The sequence below is a fragment of the Nomascus leucogenys genome, chromosome 2, assembly GCF_006542625.1.
Source record: "Nomascus leucogenys isolate Asia chromosome 2, Asia_NLE_v1, whole genome shotgun sequence".
Lineage (NCBI taxonomy): Eukaryota > Metazoa > Chordata > Mammalia > Primates > Hylobatidae > Nomascus > Nomascus leucogenys.
In genome coordinates, this window is record NC_044382.1 from 62,711,035 (window position 1) to 62,726,490 (window position 15,456).

At 43.5% G+C, this 15,456-nt stretch overlaps 1 protein-coding gene across 1 annotated transcript in view; it reads right to left on the bottom strand.

Annotated features, from left to right (window-relative positions):
* ADGRG5 (adhesion G protein-coupled receptor G5) overlaps positions 1 to 15,092 on the bottom strand; it is a 35,827-nt gene extending 20,735 nt beyond the window's left edge. The window contains exon 1 of the mRNA XM_012504881.2: positions 14,983 to 15,092. The gene's annotated coding sequence lies outside the window, so the exon portion shown is untranslated. The remainder of the gene's footprint in view (positions 1 to 14,982) is intronic.
* Between the last annotated feature and the right edge of the window lie 364 nt (positions 15,093 to 15,456).

A 15,456-nucleotide genomic window follows, 5' to 3' on the forward strand; every position in this document is an offset into this window, starting at 1 on the left:
TTCAAAACCAGCCTGGCCAACATGGCGAAAACCCGTCTCTACAAAATATACAAAACTTAGTCAGGCATGGTGGCATGCACCTGTAGTCCCAGCTATTCAGGAGGCTAAGGCTGGAGGATCACTTGAGTTCAGGAGGTCAAGATTGCAGTGAGCCATGATCATGCCATTGCACTCCAGCCTGGGTGACACAGCAAGATCCTGTCTCAAAAAAAAAAAAAAAAAAGAAGAAGAAGACAAAATAAGAACTTCTTCAGATGAACAAGGAGTTTGAGAATTCATTGCCAGCAGATTGGCACTAAAATAAATATTGAAGAAAATTCTTAGGGCAGAAGAAAAATAATGCCAGTTGGAAATTTGGACTTAAACAAAGAAATGAAGAGTATTGAAACTGGCAAAAATGTGTCAAATATAAAATAAATTTCCTTGGTTTTAATATCTGTTTAATGTAAAAACAGTAACAATGCCTTGTGGGGATCATAGTGTATGTAGAAGTAGAAGTGTACCACAAAAATAGCACAACAGGCAGGAGAGAGGAAATGGAAGTATTTGGCTGTGAGGTTCTTAAACTATATTTTAAGTATCGTAATGTTATTCAAAGGTAAACTGTGGAAAGTGAAATATGTGTATTTAAATCCTACAATGCCATCAAAAAAAAGAGAAAATTATAAGATATGGCTAGTAAGGCAATAGTAGAGATAAAAGAATATTATGAAAACTGCTCAATCCAAAATAGGACAGGACAAGAAGAAAAAGAAACAAAGAACAGATGGAATAAAGAGAAAACAAATAGCAAGATGGTAGATATAAACCCAATCATATAAATAATTACATTAAGCATAGTCTACATGCTCCAATTAAAAGTCAAAAATTGTCAGACTGGATTATAAAAGCAAAACCTAACTACATACTGTCTTCAAGAAACACGTATCACATATAAAGATACCAATAAATTACATATAAAATGATGGAAAAAAGATATACCAATCATAAGTGTATTAGTATAGTTTCACACTGCTATAAAGAGCCACCAGAGACTGGGTAATTTATAAAGAAAAGAGGTTTAATTGAGTCACCGTTCCACAGGCATGGCTGGGGAAACCTTAGGAAACTTACAATCATGGCGGGAGGTGAAGGGGAAGCAAGCACGTCTTCACATGGCAGCAGGGAAGACAGAGAGAGAAGGGAGAAGTGCTACACACTTTTAAACCATCAGATCTTGTGAGAACTCACTCACTATCAGGAGAACAGCAAGGGGGAAATCTGTCCCCAGGATCCAATCACCTCCCACCAGGTCCCTCTCCAACATTGAAAAATTACAGTTCAACATGAGATTTGCATGGGGACCCAGAGCCAAACCATATCAATAAGTAAGAGGGAATAGCTATATTAATACCTGAAAAAGTAAACTTCAGGATAAGGAATTTTACCAGGGATAAAGATTATATAATGCTAAAGACTAATTCGTCAAGAAAATGTAACAATCTTTAATGTGTGTGCACCTAATAACAGAGCTTTGAAAAATAAAGCAAAAATTGATAACACTAAAAGAAGAAATTGACAAAGCAACACTTGTAGTTGCAAAATGCAATTATTTCTCTCTGAGTAATTGCTAGAAGTAGACAAAAATTGATATAGAAGATATATCAGTCCGTTCTCATGCTGCTATGAAGAAATACCCAAGACTGAGTATATAATCAAGGAGGAAGGCACCTCTTCAAAGCGTGGCAGGAGAGAGAATGGCTAGCAGGGGAAAAACCAGATGCTTACAAAACCATCAGATCTCATGAGAACTCACTCACTATCACGAGAGCAGCGTGGGGGAAACTGCCCCCATGATCCAATCACTTCCCATCAGTCCCTCCCATGACACATGGAGATTATGGGAACTACAATTCAAGATAAGATTTGGGTGGGGACACAGCCAAACCATATCAGAAGACATGAACAACACTATTAACTATCTTCTTTATATTTATAGAACACTCTCCTAATTACAGCAAAATACATATTCTTTTTAATTACAACAGGAAACATTCACAAAGATAGACCATATTCTGGGCCATAAAATAAATCTCAATAAATGTAAAAGGATTAAAAGCACACAAAGTAAGTTCTGTAACCACCAGGAACTTAAACCGGAATTAAAAAACATAAAGATGCCTTTAAAAATCCTCCAAATATTTGGAAATTAAATAATACACTATTAAGTAACCCATGAGTCAGAGACAAAATCACAAGGGAAATTATAAAATATATTCAACTGAATAAAAATGAAAACACAACATAAATTTGTGGGATGCAGCTAAAGCAGTGCTTAGAGAAAAATTTATAGCATTAAATGCTTACATTAGGAAAGATGAAGGATTTCAAGTCAGTGATGTAAACTTCCACCTTAATAAATATAAAAAGAAGAGCAAACTGAGCATAAAATAAGCAGAAGGAAAAATAATAAAGATAAAATTATGGCTGGGCGCAGTGGCTCACACCTGTAATCCCAGCACTTTGGGAGGCCAAGGCAGGTGGATCATGAAGTCAGGAGGTCGAGACCATCCTGGCTAACACGGTGAAACCCTGTCTCTACTAAAAATACAAAAAATTAGCCGGGCATGGTGGCGGGTGCCTGTAGTCCCAGCTACTTGGGAGGCTGAGGCAGGAGAATGGCGTGAACCTGGGAGGCGGAGCTTGCAGGGAGCCGAGATCATGCCACTGCACTTCAGCCTGGGCAACAGAGCAAGACTCCGTCTCAAAAAAAAAAAAAAGATAAAATTATAAATCAATAAAATAGAAAATGCAGGAGTAGAAAAAAATTAATGAAACCAAAAGCTGGTTATTTGAAAAGCTCAATAATATTGATAAGCCTCTAGCCAGAATGATAAAGGGGAAAAAAGGACAAGGTACAATGACCAGTTATCAGCAATAAAAGAGGGGCTATCACTATAGAACCTGCAGATATTAAAAAATAGAATAATATTAACAATTTATGGCAATAAATTACATAACTTATGTGAAATGAAAAAAATTCCTTGAAATACACAAACTACCAAACCCTACTCAAGAAAAAATAGAAAATAGGAATAGTCCTTCACTGATTAAAGGAATTGAATTTGTAATTTAAATATCTTCCCACAAAGAAACACTAGGCCCAGATGGCCTCACTGGTTAATTCTTCCAAACATTTAAAAAAGTTATAATATCAATTCTACAGAAACTCCCACAAAAAAAAGAAGACAAAATAAGTAATGATAACAATCCTAAATGTATTCCTTTAGAAAATAAAAGGGAAAATGCTTCCAAATTCATTTTAGGAGGCTAATATTACTGTAGTACCAAAACTAGCCACAGACATTATAAGGTAACTACAGACCAACACCCCTCATGAATATAGATCCAATCCCAATTAAAATCACTGCGGGATATTTTTTAGATTTTTATAGACAAGCTGACTATAAAATTTATATGTAAAAACAAAGGATCTTTAATTGACAAAACAATTTTGATAAAGAAGAATGAAGTTGGAGGAGTCACACTACCTGATTTCAAGGCTTACTATAAAGCTACAATAATCAAGACAGTGTGTAACTGGCATAAGGACAGATATAGAGATGAATAGAACAGAATAGAGAGTCCAAAAATTTGTTCATATATTGATGTTTGTCAATTAATGTTTGACAAAGATGCAAAAATAATTCAGTAGAGAAAGGATAATTGATTCAACAATTAGTGATGGAACAATTGGATATCTCATGCCAAAAAAAAGAAGCCATCTTGAATCCATATCTTGAAGCACATACAAATTTAACTCAGAATGCATCACGGATGCAAATAACAAGACTAAAACTGTACAGGTATACCTGGCTTTATTGCATTTTGCACATCTTGTGGGTTTTTTTTACAAATTGAAGACTGCAGCAACCCTGCATCAAGGAAGTCTATCTGCACCATTTTTCCAATAGTACGTGTTCACTTAACGGCTGGGTCCTGTTTTGGTAATTCTCATAATATTTCAAACTTTTTCATTATTATTATACCTGCTGTGGTGATCTGTGAACAGAGATCTTTGATGTTACTATCGTAATTGTTCTGGAGTACCACAAACTGCGCCCATATACGATGGGAAACTTAACCAATAAATGTATGTGTTTTGACTGCTCCACCAACTAGCTGTTCCCCTGTCTCCCTCCCTCTTCTTGGGCCTCCCTATTCTCTAGGACACAACAATATCGAAATCAGGACAATGAGTAACTCTACGATGGCCTCTTGAGTGTTCAAGTAGAAGAAAGAGTCACACATCTCTCATTTTAAATCAAAAGCTAGAAATTTTAAGCTCAGTGAGGAAGACACGTCAAAATCCAGATAAGCCAAAAGTGAGGCATCTTGCACCGAACAGTTCACCAAGTTATGAATGCAAAGGAAAAGCTCTTAAAGAAAATTTAAAGTGCTACTCCAGTGAACACATGAAGCAAAACAACCTTATTGCTGATATGGAGAAAGCTTCAGTGATCTGGATAGAAGATCAAACCAGCCCCCCGGCCAACATCCCCTTAAGCCAAAGCCTAGTTCAGAGCAAGGCCCTAAGTCTTCAATTCTATGAAGGCCAAGGTGGGTGAGGAAGCTGAAAAAACATGGAAGCTAGCAGAGGTTGGTTCATGAGGTTTAAGGAAAAAAGCCATCTCCATGACATAACAGTACAAAGTGAAACAGCAAGTGCTGATGGAGAAGCAAGTTATCCACAAGAGCTACCTAACATCATGCATGAGGGTGGCTACAGTAAACTACAGAATTTCAGGGTAGATGAAATAGCCTCATACTGGAAGCAGATGCCATCTAAAAGTTTCATAGCCAAAGAGAAGAAATCAATGCCTGGTTTCAAAGCTTCAAAGGACAGGCTAACTCACTTGTTAGTGGGTAATGCAGCTGGTGACTTTCAATGGAAGCCAATACTCATTTAACATCCTGAAAATCCTAGGTCTCTTAAGAGTTATGCTAAATCTATTCTGCCTGTGCTCTACAAATGGAATAACAAAGCCTGGATGATAGCAATCTATTTATAGCATAGTTTCCTGAATATTTTAAGCCCACTGTTAAGACCTATTACTCAAAAAAAAAAGATTTATTTCAAAATATTTCTGCTCATTGACAATGTACCTAGTCACCCAAGAGCTCTGACAGAGATGTACAAGGAGATTAATGTTGTTCTCGTGCTGCTAACACAACATCCATTCTGCAGCCCATGGATCAAGGAGTCATTTTGACCTTCGAGTCGTATTATTTAGGAAACAAATTTCATAAGGCTATAGCTGTCATAGATAGTGATTTCTCTGATGGATCAGGGTAAAGTACATTGAAAATCTGGAAAAGATTCACCCTTCTAGATGCTGCAAGAACATTTGTGATTCATGGGAAGAAGTCAAAATATCAACATTAACAGGAGTTTGGAAGAGGTTGATTCTATGCTTCATGGATGACTTAGACGGCTTCAAAACTTCAGTGGGGAAAGTAATTACAGATGTGATGAGAACAGCAAGAGAACTAGAATCAGAAGTGGATCCTGAAGATGTGACTGAATTGCTGCAGTCTCATGATCAAACTTGAACGGATGAGGAGTCGCTTCTCATAGGTGAACAAAGAGTGGTTTTTTGAAATGGAATCTACTCCTGGTGAAGATATGGTGAACACTGTGGAAATGACAACAAAATATTTAGAATATTAAATAAATGTAGTGGATAAAGCCCCTGCAGGGTTTGAGAGGACTGACTCCAATTTTGAATGAAGCTCTACCGTGAGTAAAATACTATCAAACAGCATCACATGCTACAGAAAAACACCTTATGAAAGGAAGAGTCAGTTGATGAGGCAAACTTCACTGCTGTCTTAAGAAACAGCCACCCCAACCTTCAACCACCACCACCTTGATCAGCATCGAGGCAAGACCTTCCACCAGCAAAAAAGCGTGTGATTCGTTGAAGGCTCAGATGGATTGCTAGTACTTTCTAGCAACAAAGTGTCCTTTAATTAAGGTATGTACATTTTTAGACATAATGCTTTTGCACACTAAATAGACTACAGTATAATGTAAACATAACTTTTTTCATGTGTGAGACAGTCTCGCTCTGTCGTCCAGGCTGGAATGCAGTGGCGCAATCTCAGCTCACTGCAACCTCCGCCTCCACCTCACCGGTTCAAGCGATTCTCCTGCCTCAGCCTCCCGAGTAGATGGGATTACAGGCACACACCACCATGCTCGGCTAATTTTTGTATTTTTAGTAGAGATGGGGTTTCACCATGTTGGCCAGGATGGTCTCGATCTCCTGACCTCATGATCCGCCTGCCTCGGCCTCCCAAAGTGCTGGGATTACAGACATGAGCCACCGTGCCTGGCCGTAAGCATAACTTTTATATGCACTGGGAAACCAAACAATTTGTGTGACTCACTTTATTACCATATTTGCTTTACTGTGGTGGTCTAAAACCAAACCCACAATATCTCCAAGATATGCCTGTAAAACTCTTTGGAAAAAACAAAAAAGAAAATCCTTCTGACTTAGGTTATGCAAAGATTTCTTAGAAACAACACCAAAAACATGATCCATGGCAACAACAACAACAAAAAACTGATAAGTTGAATTTCATCAAAATTAAAACTTCTGCTTTTTGAAAGTCATGGTTAGGAAAACGAGAAGATAAGCCACAGACTGGGAGAAAATATTTACAAACACGTATCTGATGTTTTAAAAAAATTGTATCTGGACTATATAAAGAACCCTTACACAACTAATAAGAGGACAAACAACCAAATAAATATAGGAAAAGATTTGAACAATCACTATACCAATGAAGATGTATAGATGGGCCGAGCATGGTGGCTCATGCCTGTAATCCCAGCACTTTGGGAGGCCGAGGCGGGTGGGTCACCTAAGGTCAGGAGTTCGAAACCAGCCTGGCCAACATGGTGAAACCCCTGTCTCTTCTAAAAATACAACAATTAGCCAGGGGTGGTAGCATGTGCCTGTAATCCTAGCTACTCAGGAGTCTAAGGCAGCAGAATTGCTTCAGCCCAGGAGGAGGAGGCTGCAGTGAGCTGAGATCATGCCACTGCATTTCAGCCTGGGTGACAGAGCTGGAACTACATGCCAAAAAAAAATGTATAGATGCAAATAAGCACATGAAAAACACTCAATATCATTATTCATTAGAGAAATGCATATAAAAACCACAATGAGATATCACTACGTACCTTCTAGAATGACTAGGATTAAAATGGTAATACAAAGTATTATGAGGATATAGAACAGCTGGAAGCCTCATTCATTTCTGGAGGGAATGTAACATGGAAGTGGAATCTAGAAAAGTCAAAACTATTGGATCAGAGAACAAATCAGTAGTTGCCAGGGAGTAGGGAAAAGATATTAACTACAAAAGGGCCTGAGACAACTTTTCAGGGGACAGCAATGTTCTATATTTGATTGTGATATACATGTATACATGACTGTACACATCTGTCAAAATGCACCAAACTCCTCTCCAAAAGGGTGAATTTTATTGTATGTATACCTCTACAGACAAGACTTTAGAAATCCAATCAAAAAACATATTAAGAAGATGAAGAAGAGGAAATAGGGGAGGGAGGGCAAGAGAACTGATGATCCTCTTCTTAGAAGAAAGAAAGTCAACAAAAACTCGCAAGGCTTCAAAGAGGGAGCGCCACAAAACTCAAAATATGTGTTTGATGGTAGTGGCAGAGGAAAGTAGTTAAGAACATGAGTTCTCATTTTTTCCACCGTTGGATCTGCAAAGATCTGAAATATGATAGCACCCAGTGAGTCTGTAGGGACAGGCACATTCCTGCACTCTCTGTCTAAGATCTGAGCCTCATCTGCAAGGGGACGGCTTAGCAATACATTCGAACTTTACGTTCTGAATATCGTTTGAGCCAGGAAACTCATTCTTATGAATTTATCCTATTGAAAGAATAGGGCAAGCCAGGATTATACCCATACAAGAATATTTAGAATAGTATTGTTAATAAAGAGAAGCTGAAAGCTATGTGAATGTCTATCAATAGAGGAATAAATAAATTACACTCCAATGCTGTTCTGGAAAACAGTTCGACAGTTTCTTATAAAACTAAACATGTACCTATCATATGACCCAATAATTGCACTCTTGGGCTTTTATCCCAGAGAAATGAAACCTCGTGTTCACACAAAAACCTGTATATGAACAGTCATAGCAGCTTTATTCATGATAGCCTCAAAGTGGGTGAAAATGGTTAAATGGTGATACCTTTACACTCTGAAATATAATTCTCAGCAGTTAAAAAAATGAATTTCTAAAAAAAAGCTACTGACACACACAACTTGGATGGATCTTAAAGGAATTATCATGAGCCCAAAAAAAAAAAAGCCAATCTCAAAATGTTGCATGCTGTGTGATTCAATTTATGTAACAGTCTTGAAATGACGAAATGATAAAGATGGAGAACAGATTAGCGGTTGCAAAGGGTTAGGGAAGGGGAGTGTGTTTCTTTAAAGGTCTCGCACAAGGGATCCTTGTGGCGATGGAACAGTTCTGTGTCTTGATCGTGGTGTTGTTTACAGGAATCTTTTATTTTATCATGTCATAAAATTGCAAGGAAAACCATTTGGCAGTTTCTTATAAAGTTAAAATATACTTACCAAAGAACCGGCATACATAAATGAGTGAGTATACTACGGAATGAAGTCTGTGAACTATACCAAAGACAATTTCCTGGCTTTGATATTATACTATAGGCATGCAAGATGTTACTACTGGAGAATAAGTGAAGGGTATACAAAACCTGCTGTACTATTTTTTGCAACCTCCTGTGCATTTATAATTTTTTCAAAATTAAAAGTTAAAATATGCAACAGATTGTCACTTCACTATTAAGAAGTATGTGTATTCTTTAAAAAAAAAAATCAAAGATGTGTATAGCCGGGCACCATGGTTTGCACCTGTAATCCCAAACTAAGGCAAGAGAATCGCTTGAGGCCAGGAGTTCAAGACCAGCCTAGGCAACATAGCAAGACCCTTTCTCTAAAAAAAATTTTGAGGCCAGGCGTGGTGGCTCATGCCTGTAATCCCAGCATATTGGGAGGCCTGGGTGGGCAAATCACTTGAGGTCAGGAGTTCAAGACCAGCCTGGGCAACATGTAAAAACCCCATCTCTACTAAAAATATAAAAATTAGCCAGGCGTGTTGGCACACGTGTAATCTTAGCTACTCAGGAGGCTGAGGCAAGAGGATTGCTTGAGTCCAGGAGTTCAATGCTTCAGTGGGCTATGATGGCACCTCTGCTCTCCAGCCAGGATGACAGAGTGAGACTCTTCTCCAAGAAAAAAAAACAGGCTGGGCGCAGTGGCTAACGCCTGTAATCCCAGCACTCTGGGAGGCCGAGGCAGGCGGATCACAAGGTCAGGAGATTGAGACCATCCTGTCAACATGATGAAACCCCGTCTCTACTAAAAATATAAAAAAATTAGCTGGGTTTTGTGGCGGGCACCTGTAATCCCAGCTACTCAGGAGGCTGAGGCAGGAGAATCGCTTGAACCCAGTGGACGGAGGTTGCAGTAAGCCGAGATCGCGCCACTGCACTCCAGCCTGGCGACAGAGCGAAACTCTGTCTCAAAAAAAACCAAAAACAAAAACAAACAAAAAACAAAGCCATGTAAAAGAAGAGTACAGCATATCACTGAGTGGAAAGGACAGGTTGAAAATAACACACATAATGTCATTTATGAAAAATCATGTTTGTATGCATGCTAAAGCATATTGGGAGCTCTAGAAGAATGGCCACCAAAATGTTAATAATGCTTTTTTGAGGGGAGAGGTTTTTTTCAAAACTTCCTTTTATATTTTCTGTATTGTTTAAATTTTCTACAACAAACATATTACCTTTACGACAGCAACAAAAAAAACACAAATATTTTAATCGGATTTTTAAATGCTCCAAATGACTATCAATATGGAAGAAATAACAGTGGCATATTGCTCATGAAAGACAGAAAGCACATTGCAAAACAACCTAATCCCATTCTTGCAAAAAACATCATATATTTTATTACATGCAAAATCTGGACAGCCCAGGCGCAGTGGCTCACACCTGTAATCCCAGCACTTTGGGAGGCCAAGGTGGGAGGATCACTTGAGCCCAGGAGATGGAGACCACCCTGCGCAATACGGCAAGACCCCCATCTCTACAAAAAATTAGCTGGGCAGGGTGGCGCATACCTGTAGTCCCAGCTACTCGGGAGGCTGAGGTAGGAGGATCGCTTGAGCCTGGGAGGTTGAGGCTGCAGGGAGCTATGATTGTGCCACTGCACTCCAGCCTGGGTGACAGATCAAAACCCCGTCTCAAAAACAAAAAACAGAAACCAAATAAGAAAACACCGGAGTGGGGCCTTGCCTTCCCTCCCTCCCTCCCCTTTCTCTTTCTCTCTCTCTCTCTCTCTCTTTCTTTCCTTTCTTTCTTCTCTTTCTTTTCTTTCTTTCTTCTTCCCTCTGTGGCCCGGCTGGAGTACACTCTGCTCGCTGCAGACTCCCTGCGTCCCGCTCCCGTGATTCTCCTGCCCTGCCCTGCGGGCTGCCTGGGATTGCCAGCACGCGCCACCACCCCTCCCTGGTTTTTCTCCTTTGGCTGGAGGCGCGGTTTCGCCATGTCGGCCAGGCTGATCTCTAGCTCCTGACCTCGAGTGGTCTGCCTGCCTCGGCCTCCCAAGGTGCTGGGACTGCAGATGGAGGCTCGCTCACTCGGTGCTCAGTGTTGCCCGGGCTGGAGTGCGGTAGCGTGGTCTTGGCTCGCTGCAGCCTCCGCCTCCCAGCCGCCTGCCTTGGCCTCCCAGGGTGCTGGGATTGCAGCCTCTGCCCGGCCGCCCATCGTCTGGGATGCGAGGAGCGACTCTGCCCGGCCGCCACCCCGTCTGGGAAGTGAGGAGCGCCTCTGCCCAGCCGCCCCGTCTGGGAAGTGAGGAGCGCCTCTGCCCGCCCCCATCGTCTGGGATGTGAGGAGCGCCTCTGCCGGCCGCCCCGTCTGGGAAGTGAGGAGCCCCTCTGCCTGGCCGCCACCCCGTCTAGGAAGTGAGGAGCGTCTCTGCCCGGCTGCCCCGTCTGGGAAGAAGTGAGGAGCGCCTCTGCCCGGCCGCCCCATCTGGGAAGAAGTGAGGAGTGCCTCTTCCCGCCGCCCCGTCTGGGAAGTGAGGAGCGCCTCTGCCCGGCCGTCCCGTCTGGGAAGTGAGGAGCGCCTCTGCCCGGCCGCCCCGTCTGGGAAGTGAGGAGCGCCTCTGCCCGGCCACCCATCGTCTGGGATGTGAGGAGCGCCTCTGCCCGGCCGCCCTTCTGGGAAGTGAGGAGCGCCTCTGCCCGGCTGCCCCGTCTGGGAAGTGAGGAGCGCCTCTGCCGGCCACCTCGTCGGATGCGGAGCGCCTCTGACCGCCCCGTCTGGGAAGTGAGGAGCGCCTCTCCCGGCCGCCCCGTCTGGGAAGTGAGGAGCGCCTCTGCCCGGCCGCCCCGTCTGGGAAGTGAGGAGCGCCTCTGCCCGCCGCCCCGCGGGTGGAGCGCCTCTGCCCCCCCTGTCTGGAAGTGAGGAGCGCCTCTGCCTGCCCCCGTCTGGAGGAGCGCCTCCCCCCCCCATCTGGGAAGTGAGGAGCCCCTCCCGCCGCCCCCCGCTAATGAGGCGTCTCTGCCCGCCCCCGTCTGGGAAGTGAGGAGGCCTCTGCCGGGGGGGGGGGCGCCGGCCGCCCGTCTGGGAAGTGAGGAGCGCCTCTGCCCGGCCACCCATGTCTGGGATGTGAGGAGCGCCTCTGCCCGGCCGCTCCTCTGGGAAGTGAGGAGCGCCTCTGCCGGCTGCCCGTCTGGGAAGTGAGGAGCGCCTCCCGGCCACCATGCTGGGATGTGGAGCGCCTCTGCCCGGCCGCCCCGTCTGGGAAGTGAGGAGCGCTCTGCCGGCCGCCCGTCTGGGAGTGGGAGCGCTCTGCCCGGCCTCCCGGTCTGGGAAGTGAGGAACACCTCTGCCTGGCCGCCCCATCTGGGATGTGGGGAGCGCCTCTGCCCAGCCGCCCTGTCTGGGAGGTCTACCACAGAGGCCAGAAGCAATGTGGGGGCTGGACGTGGTGGCTCATGCCTGTAGTCCCAGTACTCTGGGAGGCCGAGGCGGGTTGATCACTTGAGGCTAGGAGTTCGAGACCAGCCTGGCCAACATGGCGAAACATACGAAAAATACAACTGACAAACCAACCAACCAACCAAGAGACAACAAAACAGGTCTACCCTGAAGTCGTACTCTAATTTTTTCTATTTTCCTCCCTTTCTGATCCTTTATCCCACTTTCTTTTTCTTCCTCTTCCTTCTCCTTCTTCTTTGTCAAATAAAGGATTGAGTTATTATCATTGATCCATACAAAGTCCCTCTCTCATTTATTTTCTTTAATTCCCACCCCCCATTTCTATTCCCCGTCTTCCCATGTGCAACCTTCCTAATATGTTTGATATGCATCTTTTTGTTTGTATGTACTTTTAGAAAATGTTTATTGTTTTATGTGCAAAAAAAAAAATTAAAAAAAAAAAGAAAACATTGGAGTGGGGAAGGTTTTTCTAGCTATGACTCAAAATCCAGAGGCCAAAAGAGAAAATACAGATACATTTTATTACATAAAAAGTATTTAAAAAGACACTTCTACCTGGCCAAAAGAAGTCCATATGTAATGTTAAAAGACAAATGACAAATTAGGAAAAATATTTGCATATAATAGTTTTATATATGTATAATAGACAAGAGCTGATTTTCCTATTATGTAAAAGTTTCTAGAAATTGATAACGAAAAGTCTAACCCAATATAAAAATGGGCAAATGGTGGGGCGTGGTAGCTCATACCTGTAATCTCAGTGCTTTGGTAGGCCGAGGCAGGAGGATCATTTGAGCTCAGGAATTCGAGACCAGCCTGAGCAACATAGCAAGATCTTGTCTCTACTAAAAATCAAAAACATTAGCTGAGCGTGGTGCCATGCACCCAGTAGTTTCAGCTGCTTGGGAGGCTGAGGTGAGAGGATCACGTGAGCCCAGGAGTTTGAGGCTGCAGTGAGCTATGATAGTGCCACTGCACTCCAGCTTGTGTGACAGAGTGAGACCCTGTATCAAAAATAAATAAATAGAGCTAGGCACGGTGGCTCACGCCTGTAATCCCAGCACTTTGGGAGGCCGAGGTAGGAGGCTCACCTGAGGTCAGGAGTTCAAGACCAGCCTGGCCAACATGGTGAAACTCTGTCTCTACTAAAAATACAAAAATTAGCTGGGCGCAGTGGAGCGTGCCTGTAATCCCAGCTACTCAGGAGGCTGAGCCAGGAGAATCGTTTGAACCTGGGAGGCAGAGGTTGCAGTGAGCAGAGATCACATCACTGCACTCCAGCCTGGGTGACAGAGCAAGACTTCGTCTCAAAAAATAAAAATAAATAAATGGTGAACTCGCACATATGAGAAATAATATAAGCACAGCTACATTGTTTGTAAGAGCAAATAACTGGAACCAGCACAAATGTCTATGAACAGGGGACTAGTTAAATAAACTGTAGCTTATCCCTACAACATTAGAATATGCAGATGAAAAAGTGGAAGCTCTCCTCTTATTGACATGGAAAGCTCTCCAAGATGTATTTTCAAGTGAAAAAGCAAAATGCAGAATAGTATGTAGAGTATGCAACTTATTGTATCAACTGGGGCACTTTTGTATCAACTGGCACATCCACGCCCAGCTATTGTAGAGACAGTTGGTTTCAGCATGTGCCCAGGCTGGTCTCAACCACCTGTGCTCAAGCGATCCTCCTGCCTCAGCCTCCCAAAGGGCTGGGATCACAGGAGGAAGCCACCAAGCCCGGTCTCCACTCCAGTGTCATGAAAGAATTTGCCTGTTTCTTCCAGTACTTTTATAGATTCATTTTTCAAATTGAAATCTCCAGTCCATTTGCATCGACACTGGGATGCACTGGGAGATATATATCCAATTTCATTTTTTCTCCAGGTGGTCACCCATTTTTCTTAACATGAATTTTTTTAATATATATGTTTATTTTTAATATGAAATAGAGACTCTGGAGTCGCAGAGGGCTCGGTTCTTATTTATTTGGCTATTTGGTTATTTATTTGGCTGTGTTATTTACTCACCCTCTCAGAACCTCAGAGAAAAGACAAGGGACAAGATTTGGGGGAACCAGGTGTGGTGGCTCATGCCTTAATCCCAGCACTTTGGGAGGCTGAAGCAGGAGGATCACTTGAGCCCAGGGAGACCCCATCTCTACAAAATTAAACATTAAAAAACCTAACCCAGCATGGTGACATGAGCCTGTGGTCCCAGCTACTCAGGAGGCTGAGATGGGAGGATTACTTGAGCCTGGGAGCCGTGATTGCGACACTGCACTCCAGCCTGGGTGACGGAGTGAGACTCTGTCTCAAAAAAAAAACAAAAAAACGAACAAAAAGGTTTGGGGAGGCAAAAGAAGCTACTGAAGGAAATCATTTAGGAGAGATAACTGAGGCACAGTAGTGGAGGACCTGATAGCACAGAAAGGATCTTGGGCCAACTTGTCCGCCCCTTCACTAAACTGTTGGTGAAACTGAGGCCCAGACAGATAGATGGATTTGACCTGCAGGGTGTGGACCCTAAGACCAGGCTCTCACCCACACTGGTTCCAGGCAGACACTGAGGGAAGAAGAGCCTGACCCTACCACACAACTGAAGAAATTGAGGGCAAAGCAGAAGTGATACCTCCCCCAGGCACTCCAGATAGAAGCTGTGGTTTCCACCCCATTTCCCAGGGGCAAACCACAGTCTTCACTTCTGCTTGCAACCTCCAAATTCCCCTCCACATCCCTTCAGAGAGGTCGCCATGCACCATCCCCCCACATGCTGAGCCATTTCATTTTCTACCCTGCAATTCATTATTTGGGGCCTTCTAGGAAACAGCAATCCCTTACCTGACTTCCAGGATGGTTCCAGCTGATGGTGGGGAAACTGAATACTGCGCAAGAGGAGTCTGCTTGAGGTTCTACAGCAGGCCAGTGGGCAAGCTGGGACTCAAACCCAGGCCTCCGGGGTCCAGGGCGCTACCCCCTGCACACTGCAGCCTCCCAAAGATGGTTGGGCAGCTGAGTTGCTGTGTAGACAAGTAAGACTCTATTTAGGCCAATAGAGAAAGGAGGAGCTGTGGAGCACAGGACGGAGCCTTTGGAAGATGAAAAGTTGATAACCAGTTCCAGTATTCAGTGCCTAGGGTGTGTGACACTGGACAAGGCACCTGACCTCTCTGTGTGTCTCAGGCTTTCTCATCTGTAAAATGAGGCCAAAGAAATCTATTGCCCAGAAAGAGAAACTCAAACAACAATTTCCCTGATCCTTGGCCAGGAATACATCTGAGCACAAGGCTTGGGAACCCCTGCCTTCCCCCCTAC